This window comes from Lepidochelys olivacea (assembly GCF_965140295.1).
Source record: "Lepidochelys olivacea isolate rLepOli2 genome assembly, chromosome: 6".
NCBI classification, from domain to species: Eukaryota; Metazoa; Chordata; order Testudines; family Cheloniidae; genus Lepidochelys; species Lepidochelys olivacea.
The window spans coordinates 51838245-51863044 of NC_140416.1; the positions used below are offsets into that span (position 1 = coordinate 51838245).

Here is a 24800-nt window from a genome sequence, read left to right on the forward strand (position 1 = left end):
TTATCTTTCATTGTGTATGTTATTTTGCCTGTCCATTGCATTTTATTAAAAACTAGGATGTTCAGGAACTGTGCTATATAAATGAATAAGCACAATTATTAACTGCCCTCCCACAAAACAAGGGGCCAACAGATATTGACTAATTAATTGCATTATATACTATTTGTAAAGTACTTTGAAGTGAAAAGCAATATATGTGCCAACTATTACTATTGTGTAACCAGCAGCTCAAAAGCATGTTGCCAAAGTACAGCAATAAGCTTGTCCTTTAAACACTTTCATGGTAATTATGGCTCTTAACAATGGATATTGTTCAGCTGAATAAATATAGTAAGACTTCAGCTAACAGCTCTTATCAATCTGACATTCTTACAAATGCCCCTTGTTAAATGTCATGTGAGATTTCTTAAGGGAAAGGAAAATACAAAATACAAAGTTTATGCAGATGAAAAAAAAGAGGAAAAAAGGGTTACTTGCAGTTTCAGCTATCTGTAAAACATCAACATGAATTACTAATCATCAACTGGGCCTTGTTTTAAACGGTGGAGAGATCAATTATAGATGTTGAATCTGCATCTCTGGGACACTGATTTACACTGATGCTGAAATTACTCTTTTTAAAATTAAAATTTTAATTCACAATTCACAATTTAATTCACACAAAATTCAGAGAGAGAGAGAGAGAGTTGATGGTTTCTGTGCCATAAAATGGTGTGTTGCTTTGCTCTACTACTTCAACAAAGAGCTATTCAGAACTGGACTCTATCCTCAGGACTAGCTGTAAACTGGTCTTCAAGAGTCTTGTTAGCAAAAATAAAACAAAGAATGTATTTTACATAGTTGCACATAGGCAAATTATGGGACATTTTGTTACAGATCCACTATGTATACAATATAAATATGCAGTAGGATGTTTCCTAAATTGAATTTACAATACCCGGTTCTATTGCAGTGTATGATATACTAATTTATGCTGGGTTTCTAGCCCCTATCACCTCTCAGCAGGTGATCATGTTCCTCTGAACTCCATTCTCTAATGAGAATGTTATGGATTTAGCGCTGGGTTGGTACCAAGGAGCTGAGTTCTAATCCCATCACCCACATGAATGCCAAACTCTCAACTTCAATTTCTAGGTCTGTAAAATAAAGATGCACTGTACTTATCTACTTCACAAGGAGACCAGGAGATTTTTTTTCTAATACTTGTAAAAAGCTTTATATATGTAAATTGCTACAATACATATGTGCCAAAAAATTCTTATTGTGAGTACCTGACTTGCCCCTATTTCCCTGAATGTATTAGAAATGTGATGGTTTCATTTTAATGCATCTAATTACTGGGGAGAAAAACAGATATGTTGTGTTCCTTTGTGTATATGGTATTGATTTACACCTCAGCCTCTTACCTATCCAGAAAGCACAGGCTTCAGTTGAAACTTAAACAGGCAGCACAGGGAATAATACAGCTTTCTGCTCCCTCCAGAAGAGCAAAGACTGATTGTGTATCAGCTCCAAGCCACAGAGGCTCTGAGAAGTTAAAAGGAACCTGAGAGAAGAATCTGAGCTTTCAAGATGCTTCTCCAGCTCTTCTAGGTTTTACCCAGCACTTCTCTACAAGCAGCAAAAGCTCCATGGAAACTTCCATGAAAATTTTTTCACATGCTTTGTTTTTCAACAAGGGAAACAAGAGGAGTGTGACAGGTGATATTTCCACTGTAAGTCTAAAATTAATGGTGCTCAGGTTAAAACAAGTAAAAGGCAATGCTCCTTCATACTGCCTGAATCATAGACATTAGAGACTGTTTAGATCAGTAGTACTCAGACTGAGGCTCAGGAGCTGCAAGTGGCTTTTTAATGTGTCTCCTGCAGCTCTCTGCAGCACATAACATTAAAACACCGTGTGATTTAATTATTAACCAATCTCAGTTATTAACCAATCAGGATGCTTTTACTATGTTATTAACCAATTGTAGAGTACTTGGTCAGTTATTTTGCTGTGAGAATATATATATATATATATATATATATATATATATATATATATCTTTATTATATAAAATGAGAAAGACAAAATGAAACAATGAATTCACAATACTATAGGTCTTTTGGGTAATGTTGATTGCTAATTTGGCTCCTGAACCACTAAGGTCTGACTATCACTGATTTAGATCATCTAATCCATCTCTAAGTCACCCTAGGGAATCCCCTATTGTAAGAATAGTTCTACATGCTAGGATAAGGATAATCAATCATCATGCTTCATGGATTAGGTTGACTACCACAGAATTGGGGATAACATTCTTCCCTTACAAAGTCACATACATTGTTACACAATTTGCAAGGTGCAGTATAAGGGTGTGTCATCTTCTTCAGATCCGTAAGGAACTGGGTATTAATGAAAATGAGATACAGGCTTGATAGACTAATGTTCTGATCCACTGTGAAAATATACTTTACTTTTAGACCTAGCCAATTTCATCTGGGTATAATTAAATGTTCATTTATTCCATCGTTTTGTGGAATTTGCCAGAGAATTCACTCTTTGCAGCAGAACGGTGCTCTAGGATCTAAGCTTTCTTTCTAAATAGCAACTCTGTTAATAGGCCTCAGTTTCAATGTAACTTTGAAAACATGACCTGAGTGTAACCCAATGCAATGTACTTTTGAGTCTCCATACATCTTGAAATAACCCAGAGGTGAGATGTTGTCATATCCATACCAATGGATCGTTGGCTCTGAAACCAAAAGATGACAAACACAGACTAATATTGTTAGCTACTTCACTGTTGATTATTTTAGCAAAAAACACTCAGTTAGTATACTTATCCCAAAATCCCAAGTCATCTCCCATCCCTCTCCTGCTACCAGTCTCCCATTTCTCCTCTCTCAATTTCTATGATGCAGTTAGGTAATATCAGTGCAAAAGTCTACTGCATTTGGAAAGTGAAATGCAGAGACAGCACAAAATAAATACCAAAATAAATTGTGCAGCAGTTATTATACCGATTGCAATATTCACTGTGTTCAATAAAATCCTCAATTTAAAAAATTTAGCTGAAAGTACCATAAAATTTCCAGAATGTAACAGAATCTGGAGAGTCTGCTCCAGAATTTAGGTCCAAGTTGGTATGGTGTACACATAGGGCTTTGAGTTTTTATATTCTTCTTCACTTCCTATCCTAAAACATTCATGTACTGCTGCAGTGAGATACAAAACAACTGCCACATTCATCCCCCAAAGTGTCTTCCTTTCAGTGATAGCTCCACATACTTTATAAACCACTTTATGATGATTCAAAATCAAGAGTTAAATGTAAAATAATATAATTTGTAAATTAATACATATTACGTATAGCTTTTTAAGATATGCAGAATAGTAAAATAGTTTGAACTGCTTTCCCATCTGATTTCAACATTTTCCCAATATTATGGTCAAGAAGGCATTCTTAGCCTGATGCTATGATAATTATGCTGAACAACTCACTGGATGCAATACAGGACATGTTCACCTTTCTCTGAAGCATTGGGTATTGGCCCTGCTGGATGCAGGAGACCAAATTTAATGAACCAATGGTCCAATTCTTTACTGCAAATTCTATGCTCCTACAGTTCAGAAGCCACTTTGGGATCTCCAGGATGATAAACACTATATGGATTTGAGATATACTTTCTGACACTCTGGCCCAGCTGTTCCCTGCGAAGAATCCATGTCAGACAAATGTGGCCTGTCTTGGAACAAGCCATGCTGAGCAAAGCAAACCAAGAAAATAAAAAGCCAAGCAGCTGTGCTACATTTGCAGCTGCACTTCAGCATAGGAAAGATTAATAATGAGTTCCACAATTTGGGAACAACAATGATTTTTTAAAGGAAATAATTTTAAAGTTGAGTTTTCTATGATCATCATTGTGAGTAGAGCAGAAAAAGGTAGATGAGGTAATGGACAAGTTTTCCCTTGATCTTTATTGGATTGATGTACTCACCTTTAAGTATATTAAGACACATTAGCACATGCAGCTATTTAAATAATTAGCTGTTTGAACAACTACCTTATGTTTGCTTAGAGGAAATCTGTTTTAATAAGGTAAAACATTCTGAGTTAGGTGGACCATCTTTAAGAAGCAAAAATTGCTTCTCCTGTGGGGATGCTTCTGGACCTGATATAACACAGATCCACAGCAACACCTAGTGCTCGTTAGGACACATGGCAAGACTGTAGTCCTTAAAAATTCCACTTGTAATTACCCCCAGGGCCTCTTACTGGCTGTGTGCTTTTTGAAGTTGTAATTAGGTGAGAGAAATCATGCTGAACTGGTGCTTCATGAGCACTGCTGGTAACTTAGTGCTCCCAAGGCTTATAGTGCACCATGATAAATTGGATTGAAAGATCATGCTAAATTAAAGCTATGTATAGTTGGGTTCGAAGGCATGAAAAAAAATAAAACAAAAAAGTGGGAGATTTAAAAGCATTTAATAGGTTAGGGCCACATGAGAAAGTTCAGTAAAGAGTCGAGACAAAGTTGTGAGCGGGGGGAGCCTCAGAAGATTTAAAGAAGTAATGGCAGAGTTGGGATCTGGATCCACACATCACCAAAAGAAATATTTGAAAAGTCTGGATATGGACTTGAACTTTAAAAAAAAAAAGATAGATGGGCGTTTTGTGCCCACAATGGAATGACAAATCAGAGAAGCATGAAATTCAACATGCCTGGCACGTGTATGCTGAGATTGGTTGGCACACCTGGTATCTGGGACAAATGATTTGAACTTTTGCTAATGTTGGTAAACTCATTAGAACCAGAGTACAGCTTGCTCTCCAGCAGATTGTGTGCCCAATGTAATCAGTTGCATCCCTAATGCACATGCAGAAGCTGGTTGGAAGCTATGAAATTTGTTCCTCCTTTTTGTTTTGCAAAGCTAAAGTTTACATTTTTCAAAAAAAGAATTCTGGTACTTGTTATGGTCAGAAATTACAAGAGTCTTCCTCTTTGTATAATAGATCTGCTATTGATTCCAGCAGAAGTGAGAGAGTGTAAAGAAAGAACCTGCACTACATATTAAATATCTATTCATCCATATCCTCCTTATTCACAGGCACTAGAGAGAAGTGCAAGATTCCAGACAGTCTCTTCCATTCCTGACTTGAGTCTGGAAAACTTATTGTTCTGCAACATGGGAAAAGAACCATATACGTTCACATACAGCAGATCAGAAAATTGAATTTCTCTTCCAAGGAATACCTACATTTCAAAATTTGTTTTTGTCCCAAATCAGCACAAAAATCTTCTGCAGAACAACATATTCTGAAATATTTCAAGTCAGATACATCAAAACAACCTTACTAAAATATTTCATTTTGATGGCGTCAAAACAACATATAATATTAAATACATAAATAATGTAAAATTAAAGTTATAGTTAGAACTGTGCAGAGGACAGAAGTTGGTTTGTGAAGGAATTTGAGATTTCAACAGTTACCCTCATTCCAATTTGGGATGAAATCATGCATTTTGAAATTATCTATGAAAGAAAATGGTGGAAAAATTGTTTCAAATTTCATCTATTTTATATAATACAAATTGTTAAATTTCTAAACAGTCATTTCAACACAAAAAATCAGAACACTTCATCCAAAAAACATCAAAACAGGACATTTTGACATTGTCACAATGCTTTTTTATGCCAAAATTTTATTTTGGAGAAAATGATATGATCTTACAAAGCATTTAGACTTTGGTGGAACTGCATTTATTGACAGAAAGTGATTCCACCCAAGTTTTCTGACCAATTTTACATTCATATTTCACTGAATGTAGGCTGTGTTCAGAGGGTTTAGCATCTACCTGTGTGAGGTGGATAGAGGTGTAAAATAGGGATGGGTAAACCACTTTAGAAAACCAGCAACACATCTGAACTTTTTCCCAAAACTCAAACTCCTTTGGCCCCCTCCCCCATTCCCCATTATTATTTTCACTTCCCTGTGACTCTTTGCTTTCCGATTTTCCCAGGAGGGTTTGGATACTATGAGAAAACATCTGCCTTAGAGAGAGAGAGGAAACACCCATAACCTCTCATGAGAAAGCCTATTCCAAAGCTGTCCAGTCCAGTCTGATCAACCTGAGAGGTTTAAAGGAGCGTTCCATCTTCTGCATGTGCATTAGAGATGCAACTGATCATATTGGACGCACAATCCACTTGAGAGCAAGCTATACTCTGGTTCTAATGAATTTACCAACATTAGCAAAAGTTCAAAACATTTGTTCCATATACAGAGGTCATCAATAAAATCTTTACAATCTTCCTTTTTCTTCCGATTAGTGTTACTGTGGTAATCCCTCTACCCAGTATGGCAGATATCCCAGATACAACAGTAATGTCTATACTGGCAAATGGTGAGCACTGTACCAGAATGAAGGATGTGTTAGATATTGGGTTAGTGTGTTGACACAGTCATTAGAGATGTGCATACTCCTCCACCCGAGAGAACTGTGTTAGTCCAGTGTAGACGTGATAAAGTAATAGATCATGATTGCATGATCCACTTCCAAATGACTCACTCTGATCCATCCTCAGTAGCCCCTCGACTGTGTCTTCTAAATTAAATACTTACAAAACTGGATAAATTCAGCATGTCAAAGTAATGGACACTACAACCACATACAAGTTGTTTGGAAGTGGGTGGTAGCGGTGGGGAAATATTAGCAAGGTCTTTTTTTAATGTTGCTGCCATCTTGTAACAATTCCTTTTATTTCACTCATGTGCTTGTTCATCCTATATTAGGACAGATGGAGATAAATACACAAGTGACTTCTAATTTTGTTTTTCCACACCAGCTAATCTAAGAATAATTTGAGGAGCATTAAGCAGGAGCTGAGTCACCGAACCCATTGTGAAGCTTCGACTCACATGGCTGGTGACTGCAGCTCACTTAAAATGTCGCTTTTACTTAGCCTTTTGTTACTAGTGGGTGTGGAGCTCCTGCCATAATCTGTGCTGTAGTCTGCATTAATACAGCACATTACAATACTCTGTCTTCTGGGGTCACAGAGTCGATAGTGTTTCATTGTGGGGAAGAAGCAACAACAAAACAGAACTGTGTTATCAGTTTGAGAAACTCAGATGAATATTATGGAGTCCAGGCAGGTGTTCTGCTGTCTGAATCTTTGTGCATCTGTACAGTGGAAACTGGAGACTGACAGCATTTTGAGAGCAGTGGCAGGCAAAGGTTGAAAGGTTTGGAGTTCAGGTCAGATGAGCACTAGGGCTCGCAGATCCTACAGAATTTCGGCCAACTGTCCTCAGCAGAACTGAATTTGCAGTTGTCAGTGAAGTAAGCTCTCTGGCAAGAACTTTGAAGAAAACGTAGCTCCAGTATTTGATTCTTTGCTCTCAGATTTAGAGGGATGTATGTCCCTTAATAAGAATCCTATAGCATTTAATATGGATGAAATTTGGAAAATGTAATAGGGCTCTTAAAGCTGTTGGAATGTAATGGAACATCATCTTTCTATAGGGTTTGATGAACCATCCAATAGAATCTTATATAAGAGCAATATAATTATCTATTAAGTTCTGTAGGGTAGTCTAAAAATAGAAAATTGTGGCTTTGTGAAATTAAATTTGGTAGCACTTTTCCACAAAGCATGTGCACTTATGGGTGCTCTCTTAAATCCATTCACAAGCTGAAGCTAGTGTGTAACGTATCAACTTGCTGATTAGTGGGAATATCTCAGTAGGAACACAATGTCCATGCTCTATAATCTGTACTGGCTGCCTATAGGTGTCTAGGTGGAGTTTAGTATGTTGCCTTTCACTTATAGAGGCAAAAGTAGCCTGGGGCCTACCTGAATGACCACCCCCTTTTTCCCCAGGCTGTAGTGCCCTAGCGAAGGTCAGTAGAGGCACCTGAGCTGGATCACCCTTGATATACAAAAAATGGAGTTGCCAGTAAGGTATTTTCCTCAAGGGTCCCTCAGCTGTGTAATTCACTCCCCTCTCACCTTTAGTCTGAAATAATCCAGATTTGGCGACCTTCTGGGAACACTGCAAAGCTCACCCCTATGAACAGGCACTGGGGCAGCTGAGGCAGTTGGAGATGGGACCCCTTCTGGTATAGGAGGGGTTTCTTGTTGACTTGCAGCTGTATGCTGTGATGGCTGTGCGGCAGAGGAATAAGACACTGTTTTGTTCTGTAATGGTCTTAGTATTGGTAACTGATCACAAGGATGCCTAGAGCCCAGGATAAACATTTAATGATAGTTTAATTTAATTATTTGGAATTAAATAAAGTGAAGAGAGATTAATAGATCAGGCTTGAATTACGCAGGGCAGGTGCAGAGGAGCTTCCCTCTCATTGCTCTGGCAAAGTACCATGCATCAGGAATGAGAGGCATCAGCACTAGCTGTTACTGTACTATACAGTATTGTGTTACACACATAGCTCTGCCACCACACCTTGTTCCTGACCTGAAATAACTACTGCGGTGCTGGAATCCCAACCAGTTATGCCAATGCACTTTGACGCTACGCCTCAATAGCTCCCTTTGCAATTTCAGTCCTCGCGCTCCTGGAGCTGGCCATTATGCTATCATCCAAGAACTGAAATGGTGGCACCAGGCCTCAGATATGAAAGGGGTGACTACCCATAACAAAGCATATTTGAACATGCATATTTGAGTGGGCACGGTAAGAGGGGCAGATGTGAACAGGATGGATGGGGAGGGGATGTGAGAAAGTTGAGAAGCAAACTGAGCTAAGCATCCAGGAGAAGAGAGGGAGCTGAGACCTGGTGAAAAGAGCAGAGTTCTTATCAAGGGGCAAAGGGGGTCTTGGGAGAAGGTTGTGGGGAATGGGACTGAGAAGAAGAAAATGGTTTAAGCATAAGCCATTTAATAAACCTTAGATTGAGATACTGCCTGAATCCCTGACCCTTTCCTGCCAGCAAAGAGAGCAATGTGTTGGCCTTATGGTGCTCCTTCCCCTGTTTTGACTCTGCCAGGTTGACAGCATGATCTCAGGCCAGAAGTACTGTTTTGTTTCACAAAAGAACAAATGTTAAAAACTATTCAAGAACAAATTCAAAAATGATTACAGCTTGCAGAACTCCTGCAAGTAGAAATTCAAAGCCCTAGCAAGAAAAACAGTTTTTCATTGTATAAAGTACTCAAAGCATTATATGCATAATGAAGTGTCATTAAAGTCGTTTGTTCCAATAATGCAGAGAAAATAAATTAATCAGAACTAGCATGACTTTTAAGAGTGGGGAAATTAAAAAAAAAAAAAGCAAATTTTTGCCACTTATGTCGTGGAGACTAGCTAGCTGTGTGTAGCAGGAGCCATTGACTTGCTTTGGGGGGGGGAAGCTATATAATATCTTGACTAAGTAGTCTGCATCCTGGACATATCAATAAGTTCCTTACTATACTACACTATACAACACATGAAACAGATGAGGGAACTACAGGGTAAGTGCATAATCATACTGTATTAAATCCATGGCTAGCTATGGCTTCACAACATGGCTACTTGCATCTTCACGGGAGCAGCAGGGACAAAACATAGATCCTCCTACTTCAAAAGCACAGGCCCCTCATACTAGAATTAAAGGAGATTCATATTTATTGGAAGCAGTATAGATCTTGTTTCTCAGGACACGACTGGGATAGGGAAAGGTTTGCCGATGTGAAAGAGAGGGACAAAAGACTGATGTGAGTTACTTTCACAGAGGCTTTTGGGGAAGACAAGAAGAGTCACAGGAGCATAAAGAGACAATGAATTTTAACAGACCTCCAAACTGGGGCATGGGAGGGAGGTGTGGCTTCATATATTCGGCCCTATATATATCACTTCACTCTTCCCTTTGAGCTCCACATTCACCAGCTATCCCAGACCATAGAAAGAAAATGGGAACATTAAAAGGACAATGCAGAAAATCAGAGCTTAGGTCCCAAAACATAAGATATCTATCCTTAAAAAAGAGCTTGACAAAGAGCTTGACACATACCCTAATGTACGAATAGACAAGTTCTCAATTTTGCTTTAAGAAAATAAACCAGTGAAAGTATTCCACCGTCCCCCTATTTTAAAGCTTCCCCTGTAGTCTTAGAAATTCAAACATAAGATCATTGTGCTACACAAGTCCCAGTTCCATTGTCAAAAGAAAGAAAGAAAAAAGAAAAAAAAAGAAAAAGAAAAAGAAAAAGCTCATGATTTTAGCGGCAGTAAATTCTGACCTTTAGGACTATTATCCTAAACAGTTCCTTATGGGTCTGGGCATCTGTACAGTCCCATTTAAGTCAAATGTAAAATCAGAGCCTTAGATTTAAGTCGTTCTTTGCCCCAAAGACCTTGTCTTTACTACTGGTTGTACTGCTAACTACCAGGCTTAATTCATTAACTCAATGGGCCCAAGTCAGATAGTAAGAGTTTGCAAGATTGCCCCTACATTTGCAGAGTGCTGTGTCAATTCACTGTTCCAGACAGTGCTTTGCAATACAAATAAGATCATAATTAAAACTGGCTACACACTGGGAGGCAGATCCTCAGCTAGAGCAAACTGCCATGGCTCCAATGGAACTACGTGCCTGTTTACATTACCTGAGGATCCAGCCCAGGGAGTCACCAGTGTAGCCTCACTGTCTGAGGTGAATGAAACCAAAAAGGAAAAACAAAACGGCATTAGTGTTCGGAAGCAAATTAGATTTTCAAAAGTATTTCAGTCTTAGTAATGTAAGGTGTAATTTGTGATGAAAGGAAGGATATTCTTATTTGTAAACATATGAATTTCATCCAGACAAAATCCCTCGAGGAGGAATTACTGCTTAAAATCCATCCAAGATGACGTGGCATTTTGCTAATTAATATCACTGGCTTTGCAGCAATCCTGACTTTCTATCTATGATGAGCCAGTCTCTTCTCTCCCTCACTACAAGACACAGAAATAATTCCCCGCAATGGGAACTACATCAGTGCCCATCACAGAATAGTATTCTTACCTGTTTCCAATAGCCCTGGATTATCAAAGCTATCATTTTGATTATAAAATTCTATTTCTAAATCTTCCTCCCTCTATCTCCCTCTGTAACAAGGAACAAAGGGTGACATCCTGGCAAGACAGTTTCACCACATTTTCTGGGGATAACCAGCAGCAACCTCTGCCTGGCTCACCTGGTGGAGCCGTTGCCCATGGACAATAAGGGCTATTTCAAATCGTGCCTATGGACATGTGCAGGATAGTCACACAAGTCTGGCAGTGGAGAAGTCCAGTCCAAGTTTGCTGACCAAAAGATTCAATTAAAATTCTGAACAATCTCTGAACCTTATGAGGTTCACATTGTAGCTAGTATTTGTGTTGGGAGGTAGAATTGTAAAGAACAAAAACTGTGGAGCTGGAGAAGTACTACAGGGGGAGTCTGACTAAATTCCATGTGGAAAGAAGGTGTCTGCTTTCTATTCCTCAAGTTCTTCTCTGTACAATGAGTTTTCTCTACAGCAGTGGTGCTGGAACAACTTTATAGTAAGGGTGCTGAAAGCCATTGAACCAAACTGTAAACCCTGTATACGATGCAAACTATGTCAAGCCAGGACGTGCGGGTGCACGTCCTGGCTCTCCTAGTTCTATCACCTATATTCTATAAAGACATAGAGATCTCCTGCATTAAATGAGTATTTCACATGCAGACTTCAACACAGGGAATGTTTACTTGCTTGGTCTTCAATCTCCTTTACAGAAACTATGTAGACCCACTTAGGAGCCAACATGTTTCTCTCTATGTAGAAAAGGAAAGATAGTTGGTCTCCAAGGTTATGGAAAGATCCAAGACTTCCAATGATTCAATGAAAGGAAAAACTTATCCCAGATGAACTTCATGGAAAACAGAGGCATCTCAAAAGACTCCAGAGGTTTGAAGGTAAGTGTGGAACCTCTGTGTTAAGTTAAAGGGACAAAGAGAGAGATCCTCCCTCCTTGCCCACCTCAGGAACAAGGATGTAAGAATTAAAGCACAGATTAAGAGACTCTTTTAGACAGTCTAAGACTCTTAAGGAGGCATTGCCAAGCCAAGTATTTTTATTATGAGAAGCTTCTCATTTACCTCTCTGCCCTGTCACTGTTCTCAGGATTGGGTAAAGCTGCTTATACTACAAAGCTGATTGTCAGGGAATTCCGATTTTTAGAGATCTTTTTACAGTTTGGAAAGGCTGTGACCTCCTGCAGAATAAGGGCACCAGGTTACTGCAGCGATCCACAAAATATCTATGACAAAAGAGGAAAGGAAAAGCCTGGCAAGATAAACACTCTGTCCCTCTCTCACTTAATGCTTGGCCAAGACATGTGGTGGTTATATAACAGGACAGAGTATGGTAGGACTAAGGCAATTCCTGCTATGCTGAGACTCTTTTGTTCTCCATTAAACTCCACTGACAGACACTGTATCTTCTGTATGATACACAAGAACAAGAGCTGCATCTGAAAAGCACTGCTAAGATTAGGCAATTATGGCCAAAGGCTTCTGCAGAAAAAGTAGAACAGTCTTGAAATTTCAGTAGCATTAAAAAAAATAAAAAAGAAAAAAACATGCCTTCAGATCAGCCTCAATATAAACCATGCAGAATTGGAAAAGAACACACAGTATTTTCTGTTTGGCTTCCAAAGTCTGTATTAATTAGTCCAACTGACAAATAGCAAGGTTTCTTTATATATATCAGGACAGATAATACATGGAACATTTATGGGTGCCTTTCGCTACCAACACTCAAAGAAGCCCTTACAGCTTTTAGCTTTGGCTTCAGTCTTCGCTCAAAGACGGGTGTGTGATTACATAAAAGCCATTGTAGAACCCAAATGCCCTGGGGGTTACTTCAGCCGCACAAACTGCTGGAGAGATTAGAGTATCACAATGGCTGGGTTTTTAAAAATGAACTAAAATACCCACTGACATGAGTTCCTTGCTTTTATAGAAGGGTCTCCATATTTCATCTGTGAGGCAGATTTCAAAGTGTAAGTCCGAACAGGACTTCCAGATATAGCGTTTGGACACTCAGGTCAACACTTAAATGTGAAAGGTTCCATCTATTCCACCTGTGTTAGTGCCATCCTGGGGACTGCTTCTCCAAGCTCCACTGGATCCATATTCCATTGTCTCTAGCTGCTGTTCTGACACCCATCACTCCATCTTCCTCCCAATCCTCCTAACTTAAATTCAGACTTCTTACCTTCACAGTCCTACAGGGCTCTGCCTTTGCTTACTAGACTGACCCCCTCACTGCCTTACTCCCTATCATATCTTCCTTCTCTCATATCCCCACCCCTCTAATTGGAGTAACCCCCACACGTTCTCCAACCCACTGTCTTCCACAATATTCATCCTCTGCACTTTCGTCACCTTTCTCTAAGTGCTCCTCCATGTCCTCCGTCCTCACATCTCTGCAGCTTTAGCATGCTGACTGCTATGTCTGGAACAGGCTCCTTTCTCCTGTTCACCGGGCAAGCTTTCCATTCCTTCAAATCCCTTTGTAAGGTTGTTTCATCTTGTCTTGTGTCACTAATCTCCAGGAGTTATCTAATCTCACTTTCACAACCTTGATTATATTTTAAACTGCAGTGGGTATATATAAAGGGAAATGCTACAGTGAAATAACAAACATGAAGCACCAGTGCTATATCTTGTAACTTCCCCTGCAGCAGTTCTCTAAATTATCTCTTAACTAAGATCTAAAGACATTAGTGGGTAAATATGTAAGTGTAAACCATGCTTACAGTGTGGCTTTCTGTCCTTCTCCAGAGGCTGACCCATTCAGAAGTTGAGACTATATATATAGCCTTTAAGGTAACAGAGCTGCATCTTTTAGCTCAGATCAGATGTTCCAGATCCAATCCTCACAAACAACAACAACTCACCAAGAGGCTGTGCTACTAACATGAAAACTTTTTAGATACAAAGTGAACAAGCTAAAGGAACAGGTCATGATTTGTCACAGAGACCAGATGTTCCATTCCTCCCAACTGGCAAGGTGGATGTGCTCTCACACAAAATATGATCAATGACATAGCTGGTGAAACTACAAATATAAGAAAATTGTGTTAGTAATGCAGAACAATGAAAGCTGTCTCCAGAAAATAAAAATGTCACATGCCAATAGATGACACTGTTGAGCAGGCCACATGCAGTCACAGATGCAGCAAATTCTATCCTGTGTACTGGTACAGGAGTGATTCTGGGCCACAGTAGCATTTTTTTAAATGGATTATGTCAGTGTGTTTTTATTTCACCTTGACTAAAAATGAACCTAAGATAGTTCATAATGTCAAGAAATAAAGCCTTCTTCCAGGAGACATATTAGACATTGCACATCGGCTGCCTCCCAGGTAACCTGGATGGCGGCCTGAAAGAACTGTCCTCTCTAGGGATGAACAGATTGTTCAGCCTCCCTAATAAACTTTAGTTTGGGCATCTGCTGAAGGGAAGAGAGAGACTGGTGATGTGACTGCACTGAAACTGCAGGCTGTAGAGCAGAGCTTGCAGTTTCCTCTATGTTTTTTGTTTTTAAGCAGTGTTGAGTGCATGGTACATTTAATTTACGAGTAATATTTATATTAATTAAAAAGTTTCAGATAGCTAACTTGTTACAGCAGTTGAAACTCCTGGTTGGTCTTTTATTACTAGGTGCTCCAGTCAAGACCAAGTAACCCCATATCCCCTCTTACCCTCCTCCTCATTCTAATTTTACAGTCCACCTTTGGCTCTAGGCATAGAGTTATTTCTAAAGGGGTAAACAGTCACAGGGTACCTGCAAAATCATCTGCCACTAGGAAAGTGCATTTTCTTCAATCCAGGGTACATGTTTACTGCTAAACTACTCTCTCTATACTAAACTACTGTACCCATTTATTTAAAAACTGGTCCCAATGTTAGCACTTTAATGCAACATAATATTCCAGACTAATACTGTGACTCAACAATCAAAACTATGCATTGTCAACCTGCAGAGCTTTTACTTTTAGTTCAAGTCCTGCATTGCCGGAAGGATTTTGTTTCTTTTCTTTTTTCTTCCTTTTTGGCCTGTACAGAGTGCCTAAGCTCACTTGCCAGTTGTCAGCTCAGCTTGTTTCTGAGGAAGGGAAGAATTCATGTGTAAAGCACCCAGGGTCTTAAAAACATAGAAACATGTGCTGGAGGATCATTGTGCCTGGTTGGCTGACTTCAGCAATGAGAGAGAAAGAGAGAGAGGAACTGTTCAACTGACTGGAACTAAATAGGGAAGAAATTTGAATGTTCCTTTTATCTTCCACATATTCTTAAAATAATATTTAGGCAATTCAGTCTTTGATAATCTCACTGTACCTACATTTCTGCTAGGAAGCTTCTACTGGGGCACTACATTCATTTGGTGTAAGGACTTTTACGTACCTTCCAATAGCAACATGCTGATACATACAGTATGCAGAACAGTGAGCTTTTATAATAATACATGGAAAACAGTATTAACTACAGAATTCTCCATATTTCTGCAATGCAAAAAATTGTATCTCCAAACCCAGCCATGAACTGGGATAAAATGGGAACCTCGTACAAGTGAGACATTTAATATTTTCATTTAAATAGTTGTTTTAATTGTACATTTTTATATTCCACTTTCCCACACACTCCAAGCTGATGCTTAAGTCAGTTCCTAGATAAACTAGCTTGTCATGAAATCTGGCAATACTGAATTTTATCTGCTTCCACCATGCCATAAGGATAATTAATACTGTTTCAGTAACTTTAACATCCATCCTATAGAGTTATCAGACTTACAACACAGAAGAAAATGCCTATGGAACATTACATTTAGGAAATTAGTAATCAAGTCCACGAAAGGTTAGTTTCAGGGAACCAGGTAGGAATCTAAATTGAGAAACAGTTGGTCAAGAAGTAAAATGAAGCATTCTCCCTATAAAGAAAAGGAGTACTTGTGGCACCTTAGAGAAGCATTCCCGATGAAGTGAGCTGTAGCTCACGAAAGCTTATGCTCAAAAAAAATTTGTTAGTCTCTAAGGTGCCACAAGTACTCCTTTTCTTTTTGCGAATACAGATTAACACGGCTGCTACTCTGAAACCTGTCATTCTCCCTAAATAACTTTGCTAATCTACCCACTTTTAAAGAATAACTTTTAAATTAGTTTGTTGGCTACAGATGATCTTTGCTGCTTAATCATCCAACAAAAAACAAACAAACAAACAAAAAACAGAAAACATTGGCCTCATGCACACAAACACAGAGATCATCCAAACCAAAGAGAAGTGTGGCCTTTTCTCTATGGATTTAGCTATGGTTAGGCTGCATTATTACAGTCCAATCAACTGAAGTGATGACAATCCTTCAATTCCCACTGTTGTCCCACTGATTTGAGGATAATTTGCACCTGACCGGATTGGGCTAGGGGATCTTGTGTGTCCTCCATCCTCCCAGAATATGAAAGTTTTTCATTTCCAGTTTGTATGTTATCCACCCCCTAACTTTCTTCTTATCTGAAGTCTTTTTTAGCTTAGTTATCTCTTCAAAAGAAAAGAATCCTGGAGATTCCCATAAGATTTTATTTAAAATCCTCCCCCTGAGACAATGTAAATGTAAAAGCAATCACAATTCACATGCCTCATGAGAAGATGAGGAGGGTCGAAGAGAAGCATAGTGGAACAACAAAAAAAAAAAGGTAAATTATACCTTGACCGGAGACAGATTTGCCTGTCATATTCCTATACAGTAACATTGTTGTGGGATGGAATATCACTTGCAGAAAACAAGGGGAAACACAGCTATAACCAGCTTTCCTTGTTTAATCCCTCTGTCAAGCTGGTATAAGAGAACAGCCACAAACACAGCCAGAGAGACTGACTGACAGGAAAGATGTAATAATATGAGATTATTCAATTACTTTGTAGCAGAGGCCTTTTCATTAAGTGTTTGGTTTTACAATGCAACACCCAATCAAAAAAAGCCTCATTACATTTATTCATACATAATGGAGCAAATAAAAAGGCCACATCAAAGAGGATGAGCCTTCAGAGGTCTGATGCATTGTAACATACATTATATATACACTTCAACACCCTTCTATTTTGCCTATTCAGTATTGCCACATTTTTACCTGTGCCTTTCTAGACCACCTAGCCAGCTGTACATAATTCCATCAAATAGATACCACATCTTTCGATATTAGTCCTTCGTATTCATATAATTGAGAAGGAATAAGTCCCTAGCAATTCCACTTGGGGAACCAGGAATCTCAGAAATGTATTTACGAATGGATCTCTCACCTCTCTGGGAAAGCTAAGTGCTGTCAATGCAGCAATAAAACGTCTTCAAGTGCAGGATCCCTGATGTTATTGCGATACAATAGTATTTTACTTTCATTAAATAATTGGAAGATGGGAATGGCTATAAGAGTCTCAGCATTTCTGAAGAAAAGCACCTGTGGGGAGATCTAGGTTCAGACCTTGAATATCTCAAAAGACATGTGATTTAATAGATACTGAGAAACATTAACCTACAATAAAACATGCTGGACAAGGCAGTTACTTAGAACACCTGTATGCTTGATGCTACCTTAAACCTCCCTCTTATGTCCCCCCTCCCATCCAAATAAATGAGAGGCAATAAGAAACCATTTGCAATTGGCACTTCAATCTGATTTGGAAGGATTAGAGCTATGGCCCCAAATATTTCACAAATGCTGTAGCCTTAAAACAGTGCAAGATGCATTCAATAGGTTAATGAGAAGCAATAGCAGAGAAACTCCACGTAACAGAGTGGTCCACAAATCCTCAACAATTTCCATTCTGTCATCTGCTCCAGCTAACAGCAGCAGGAGCAGCTTTCTGTACTCGCATATTCATCACTTCAGAGCAGACTGAAATGCATAGAGGGTGAAAAAAACATGATTTGTGAAAATACAGAGACTCCCACTGAAGTTATTGCGTGGGCTTTTTGCGAGTGTGTGAGAGAGAATTCCTTTGGACTCAGACCAAAAAAAGCTTTCAAATGCTATTTTACCAACATTTCTCAACACTCTGGATCGTTATTTTACAGGTACTTTAGCTTTGCAAATACTAGGTAAATCAAAAAGGAAAGCAAATAGAGGTGTGGGGGGTGCAAATGACAAGCACAGAGTCCACAACACACCGACACAGTGTCACCATGCACTATAGGTGCTCCATACTCATCTTTTAGCTTCTTTCTAGATTAAACAAATCAAGCATAAACAACATAAGGAGGACGAAGGGGCAGGCAAGCCCTTGGACTTACCTTTTGGATGGTCCCTCCTAAAACTTCTCCAAAGGAAATTAAAAAATCCTCCAGATGAACTTGGATTCTTCTTTTCTGTTTATTTTTTCAAGTCACATAGGAGCAAAATGATTAGTTTTCAAAGGTTCCATTTACTGATCTTCCATCCCCAGCAAAATGTGTCCAAAAGTCTATGTCAAAAGTGAGCCCGGAACTCAAAGGCAATTGGGAAAGGGTGTTTGGTGGGGGAGGTGGCTGGGGGACCAGACTGTGAAATTGAGTGGCCTGGGTATATTAATCTCCACTGTACACTATACCTGGCTTCTTGCTCACCAAAAACTGTAGTGCAAACTGTCAGTAGTAGCCTCCAATAGCTGCTGTGTGTGCTGCAGATGGTAGGTCTCACTGTTACCTTCTCAGATGGGTAGAGGATTCAAAGAACAGCAAAATCCGGGGTCCCCTCCAAACCAGGTGGATTGCCAGTCAGTCACTCACTCAGTCCAATTAATCAAGACAAGAATGGCTCCGTCACCAGAGGTATCTCCTTCCAGAGTGCACAGGATTATGGCAAGGTTATTAATCTTGCTTTGCTGCATCCCCCCACCCCCTACATTCAGCAGCCTGCATTGAGATGATTGCCAGCTCTGTCTCTGTCCCTGTTCTACTGCATTTTGCTCAGCCCTCTGTTGCTGCAAGTGAAACACAGAGGAGGGAGGAATACTAATAAGGTGGTTAGCTACAGTTTTTTCAAGGCATTCTACGTACTCTGTGTGTGTGGTGTGTATGTGTGTGTGTATTTTCTGTGGGGAAGTCTCTAGATTTAGTTGCAGGTCAAATGGGAAACTGTTTCCACACTGCTACAGAAGCCTGAATTAATCTGGATTATTACTTTCAAGGAATATCAGAGCCAGAGATCTTATTTTATTTAGGATAAAAGGAGGGTGCTAAATGCTTTAGAAGCCTGGGGCCATGGCCTGGCAGTTGTGAGAGAAACAATGTTCAGAGAGAGATGCATTAGGTTAGTAAAAAGGCTCAAAGGGACCTAGGCAATATTTTAAATCCACCGCTACACTGCATATACAAGATTTTTAAAAGCAGCCCCTTCCTATCAATCTTGAGATGGCAAACAAATATTCAAAGATGAGTGATTATTGGTATAAAAAGAGACAGATTTTTGATTAGGTGAAAAAACATTAGTGAGTCAAGCAGGGTTTGAATTGATAGACATAAGACATTATGGTTCCAGCAGTGCTTTATAATTCTCTGTTTCTCAATGAGATCTATTCTTCTACAGAAATATTTCAGTGATGTGAAATGAGTTTGGAGTTATCAGCACAGTGTACTTCAATAATATGATGCTATGCAGCCAACAGAATGGAATTGTAGTATATTGGTTAAGTAGTGGCCCTTCATCGGTGCATTAGCCTTTGAGCATCCGGGGTGTACAAATCCTAGCTGCGGAGCACCATCCACATTGTGGTTCGCTCTCTTGGAAGACTCTGCTCAGTCAGTGATTTTTTACTGGGTTCTTCTGTTTAGGTTCAGCATTCGAGCGATGTTCTGCAGGTAATCTCTTATTATTTATAATCCCAGTCTTTTCCAGCAGATTACACTATATATTACTCAATTCAGGAACCAGAGGAAGGGAAACCTACAAACAAAAGAAAAAAAAAAAAACTTTTAAAGAGAGGTGTATATTTTTTAATGTTATGACTATGTTTAGACTGGATGATGGCTCAGAGGAGTGGTAATGAGATATCGAGCCTTCCAAATTAAGGGTTTGAATCCAACGTGGAGCAGCAGTAAATGCTATCAATACCAGACAGAGATAGCTGGTCAATGATACATGTGAAATGAGTTTTGTAGTCTCAGCATACACATGCCCATAGCACAAATGGGACCTTCACAATTAGCTTTAGTCAAACCCCTTATTAGTAGCATTGGGTCAAGGACTGAAAAATAAATGGTGACTGAATGGGCACAGAGATGGAATTATCTTCCCACTGTTTTAACTGGTCCTTCCTGGACAGGGTTCAGACCTTTTTTGGTTGGGCAGCATGGGGAAACTGCCTCTGGCACTGCTATTACTGCTCAGAATAATGTTCAGGGCAAAGAATTCCACACCTATCAGAAACCCATATAATCCGTGGGAATACAGTTAAGTACTGAATAAAGATGCACTGTTGGTAACTGAACCCTACAACCATGAAACTGTGGACTGTGGGCTCACCAGATCATTCAACTTAAATGGGGCTGGATCTCTTTTGCATTTGGATGGGAAAACAGAAGATGCTATAAGGAACTGATTCAGAAGATTGAAAAAATAGCCTTCTACCACTGACCGACCAACCAACCCTAATTTAGCTCACGCTCCAATTTTAACATAAAATGATTTATATAAAAAAATCTCAGAATAAGATGTGTTTAGCATAACTGTTCCAACTCCCTTTGTTTTTATGTTTCAATTCTTTCCCCTCCAGACCACCTACAATTACTACCATCACTGTCTGTAAACTCCTTAAGGAAGATAATTTTCCTAAGCCACAAACATCAATGACACTAACCAAACAATGGGAACCACGGATGCTCTTCTTTTCAAATAAGGACCAAACCAATACTCCACCATGGTATTAGTAGGCTCAATGATTCTCAAGAAGCTAGGTTTGCCACTTGTGGTCATTAAATATCCCATAGAACTTCTTGTAAGGAAGCACCAGTGTCCTGGTCAAGTTCCAGTGTGGACAATCACAATCTGCCACACTAAAGTTATCTGTTTAGTTCAGGGATGGGCAAACTTTTTGGCCCGAGGGCCACATCAGGGTGCAAAACTGTATGGAGGGCTGGGTAGGGAAGGCTGTGCGTCCCCAAACAGCCTGGCACCCGTCCCCTATTTGCCCCTTCCCACTTCCCGCCCCCCCGACTGCTCCCTTCTGGGACCCCCCACCCCAAACTGTGCCCCCAGGATCTCACCCCCTATCCAACCCCCCCTGCTTCTTCTACCCTGACTGCCCCGACCTAGCCATACCCCCTGACAGGCTCCCCAGGACTCCCACGCCCTATCCAACCCCCCTGTTCCCGGACCCCTGACAGCCCCAGAATCTCCGCCCCATCCAACCGCCCCCTGTCCTCTGTCTGCCCCCCAGGATCCCTCACCCCTAACCGCCCCTGCTCCCCATCCCCTGACTGCTCCCCAGGACCCACTATCCAACCCCCCCGACTGCCACGTGCGCGCTGCCACCCCGCACTTACCAGGCTGCTCAGAGTGGCAGGAGCTTGCATCCCCGTTGCCTGCGTGGTGGCAATGCTGCGGGGGAGGGGGAACAGCAGGAGAGGGGGCAGGGGCTAATCTCCCCGGCCAGGAGCTCAGGGGCTGGTTTGGACGGTCCCGCAGGCCGGATATGGCCTGTGGGCCGTAGTTTGCCCACCTCTGGTCTAGTTACAGCTGACTAAAGCATTGTATACTTCCTGTCCCAAGCATTGTTGTGGTGTGTGTTATCAAACAACTGTAACCACCAAGATGGTTTGATGAATTCACACCTTATACTTAAAAATTCTGGGATCCTTCTGAATAAGAGGTTCTATATGAAAGAGACTTTCCATTATAATTTATTATTTCTGCCTCAAATTAACTGAATATGAAAGAATGGACTTTAATAAAGGATGCTCTAGAATAAATTATTGTTAGCAGCAATTCTCAAACTATAGCCACTTGGCCACCAGTCTCATTCAGTTTCTGAAGAGGTCCATATTATAAGAATAGATGTCTCTGCAGATAAGATAAGAAGCAATGGACTTAAATTGCACCCAGGGCAATTTAGGTTGGACATTAGGAAAAACATTGTGTCAGGTTGGTTAGCACTGGAATAAATTGCCTAGGGAGGCTATGAAATCTCCATTATTGGGGATTTTTAATAGCAGGTTAGAAAAACACCTGTCAGGGATGCTCTAAATAATACTTAGTACCACCTCAAATGCAGAGGACTGGACTAGAACACCTCTCAAGATCTCTTCCAGTCCCATTCTATGTCAGTTTTGCCCCCTGCCACAAATGATCATGCCATGCTAATTTGCAATTGGGACAAAATATCTTCTGGAGTCTCAAGTTACTTTTACAGGATTCTTATGCAATCAAAATCACCACTAAGATCCCATAAGAGCCTCTAATCACAGTCAGTTTATGCAGTTAGGCAACCAAATGACAAAAACTAGAGCCATCTACAAAAAATACACACCAGACAAAATGTCACATATCAGAAGGGTTGCCGTGTTAGTCTGGATCTGTAAAAGTGGCAAAGAGTCCTGTGGCACCTTATAGACTAACAGACGTATTGGAGCATAAACTTTCGTGGGTGAATATCCACTTTGTTGGATGAATACATTCGCCCAAGAAAGCTTATGCTCCAATACGACTGTTAGTCTATAAGGTACCACAGGACTCTTTGCCGCTCAGACAGATGTGGTGTCTCTAGAGCTCCTTCTCTTAATTTCCAGCCTTCACCTTCCTCTCCCTGAATATAGCTGATCTTCCTCTTAGGTTCTAACTCTTACCTAAGCTCACTTGGACCAGTCACTTATCAACAGGGAGTGTCTCTTTGAAAACACCTGCTGGGATTTAGCTACAAATAAACACATGCCACTCTGGTTTGGCAGGGCCTTCACTAGGAGTATCACTGAGTAAGGAAGCATCATGGCTGTATGGCCTCAACACAGGTACTGAACTATCTATATAGCTTATCACTCTGTAAATGAGACTAGATAATGGTATGAGTACCTTTCCCAGACTTGAAGAAGAGCTCTGTGTAGCTCCAAAGCTTGTCTCTCTCTCATCAACAGAAGTTAGTCCAATAAACAATATTACTTCACCCCTCTGGTCTTTTTAATGTCCTGGGACGGAAATGGCTACAACAACACTGCATACGTGGTATAAGCAATGACATGCTAATAACTGTGTTGAAGCCTGTGAGCATGCCCAGTGTGAAGCAACTGTTCCTAGAAGGCTATGCAGACTCAGCTATGTGGTTAGCAGAAGTGTTTTTATTGCTCTTCAATCAACCTGTCTTCTGAATGCTGAATAAACACTACATATAGATGTTCGGAAGACAGAAATGGGAGATTGTGGGTCTGGAAGGGAAGGTGAACCCACAGGAGGATCTATTGCCCAAAAAAGAGAATCACAGCATTAGTGACTGAAAGCCCAAAACAAATAGAAATGTTCATTGTATACACTTGTGATGAATATAGATAGATAGTACAGTGCTTAGTACAATGCGACCACAACCTACCAATACGGTACAAGTTTATCATAATAAATGTCTTCTCTAAACCTCTCCTCTACAAAAGAAAGGGAAAAATCAAAAAGCTATCCACAATGGGCTTGAACCGGTCAACTCTCCAAAAATGGGAACTCCCAATCCCAATGACTTGGCTTGTCCATAAGCCCTTTGCCCGAAAAAAAAAAGAAAAGAAAAAGTGCAGCCTCACACAGAGTTCTTCACTGTGCCACCCAATGAGTGCATCCCGGTACTGCACTAAAACATTAACCACCCCCAAAGTATGGCCATCTACCCTTCATAGAGACTTTGTGAATGTCTGAGTATTTTTTTTTCATTTTCTTTTGGAATAGTAAATATTATTCATCTGCAAATGTTAAACCCAGAAGGGTCCATTCTGATAATCTAGTCTGACTTCCTGCATAGCACAGGTTATAGAATTTCACTCAGTAATTCCTAAATCAAGCCCATAATTTCTGGTTGATTATGTTTTGTATTCCAGCATGCCCTTGCTCTGGTTTTGATTTATGCTCTTTTGCTGTTATTTTTTAAGGCTGGGGTATTTAAAAGGGACCTAGGAGAGTTAGGCACCCAATTTTAATAAAAAAAAAAAACAGTGAGAGTTGGATGACTAACACCTATCTGTGACACACACACACAAGATTAGAGAGAGGAAGTGTTTCAAAAACAAAATAATTTTGAAATAAACAAACAGTTCATTTCATGGTTAAAACATTCTTAAAGGGCCTAGTCCAGTAATTTAAGATCTAAAATGTTAGATTTTTTTTCTTTTAAGAAAAAGGAAGTGATGGAAAGTGTGTTTTTGAAGAAAAAAACCCAAACTCCTCTTGCCCCCTCCTAAAAAACCAACATAATTATAGAGGTGATATCTGACTCCTATCAACATCAATAAAATTAAAAAATTAAAATTTTCTCCTGTTGAAAGATTGATTTGACATAGGCTCTTGCAGTCATCTTTGATGTTATGCCTTTCCTTTCTTTCATTAGGGGGAGGGGAGTGGACGGGTCAATTATCAAAATTTGACTTCTTCAAACCACAGGTCTGCATCTTTCTTTCAGGCATTTGTCTTTGTAGTGAAAACAACTTGGTTGATAAGACATACAGGGCACCTTCGCTATGTTGTGCTATTATTTGAGAAACAGAGCAAAATTTACTAATCTAAAACAAGACTGACCAGTGTAGGTTCACCACAGTAAAAGCATCGATGGTCAAATCAGAGTTTTACAATCTGTTGTATTTTAGTTCTCT

The 24800-nt window shown here is 39.9% G+C and overlaps 1 protein-coding gene across 1 annotated transcript in view; it reads right to left on the bottom strand.

Moving 5' to 3' along the window:
• LRRC4C (leucine rich repeat containing 4C) overlaps nt 1-18985 on the bottom strand; it is an 861418-nt gene extending 842433 nt beyond the window's left edge. Inside the window, exon 1 of the mRNA XM_084631105.1 lies at nt 18282-18985. The gene's annotated coding sequence lies outside the window, so the exon portion shown is untranslated. The remainder of the gene's footprint in view (nt 1-18281) is intronic.
• Nucleotides 18986-24800: the final 5815 nt, after the last annotated feature.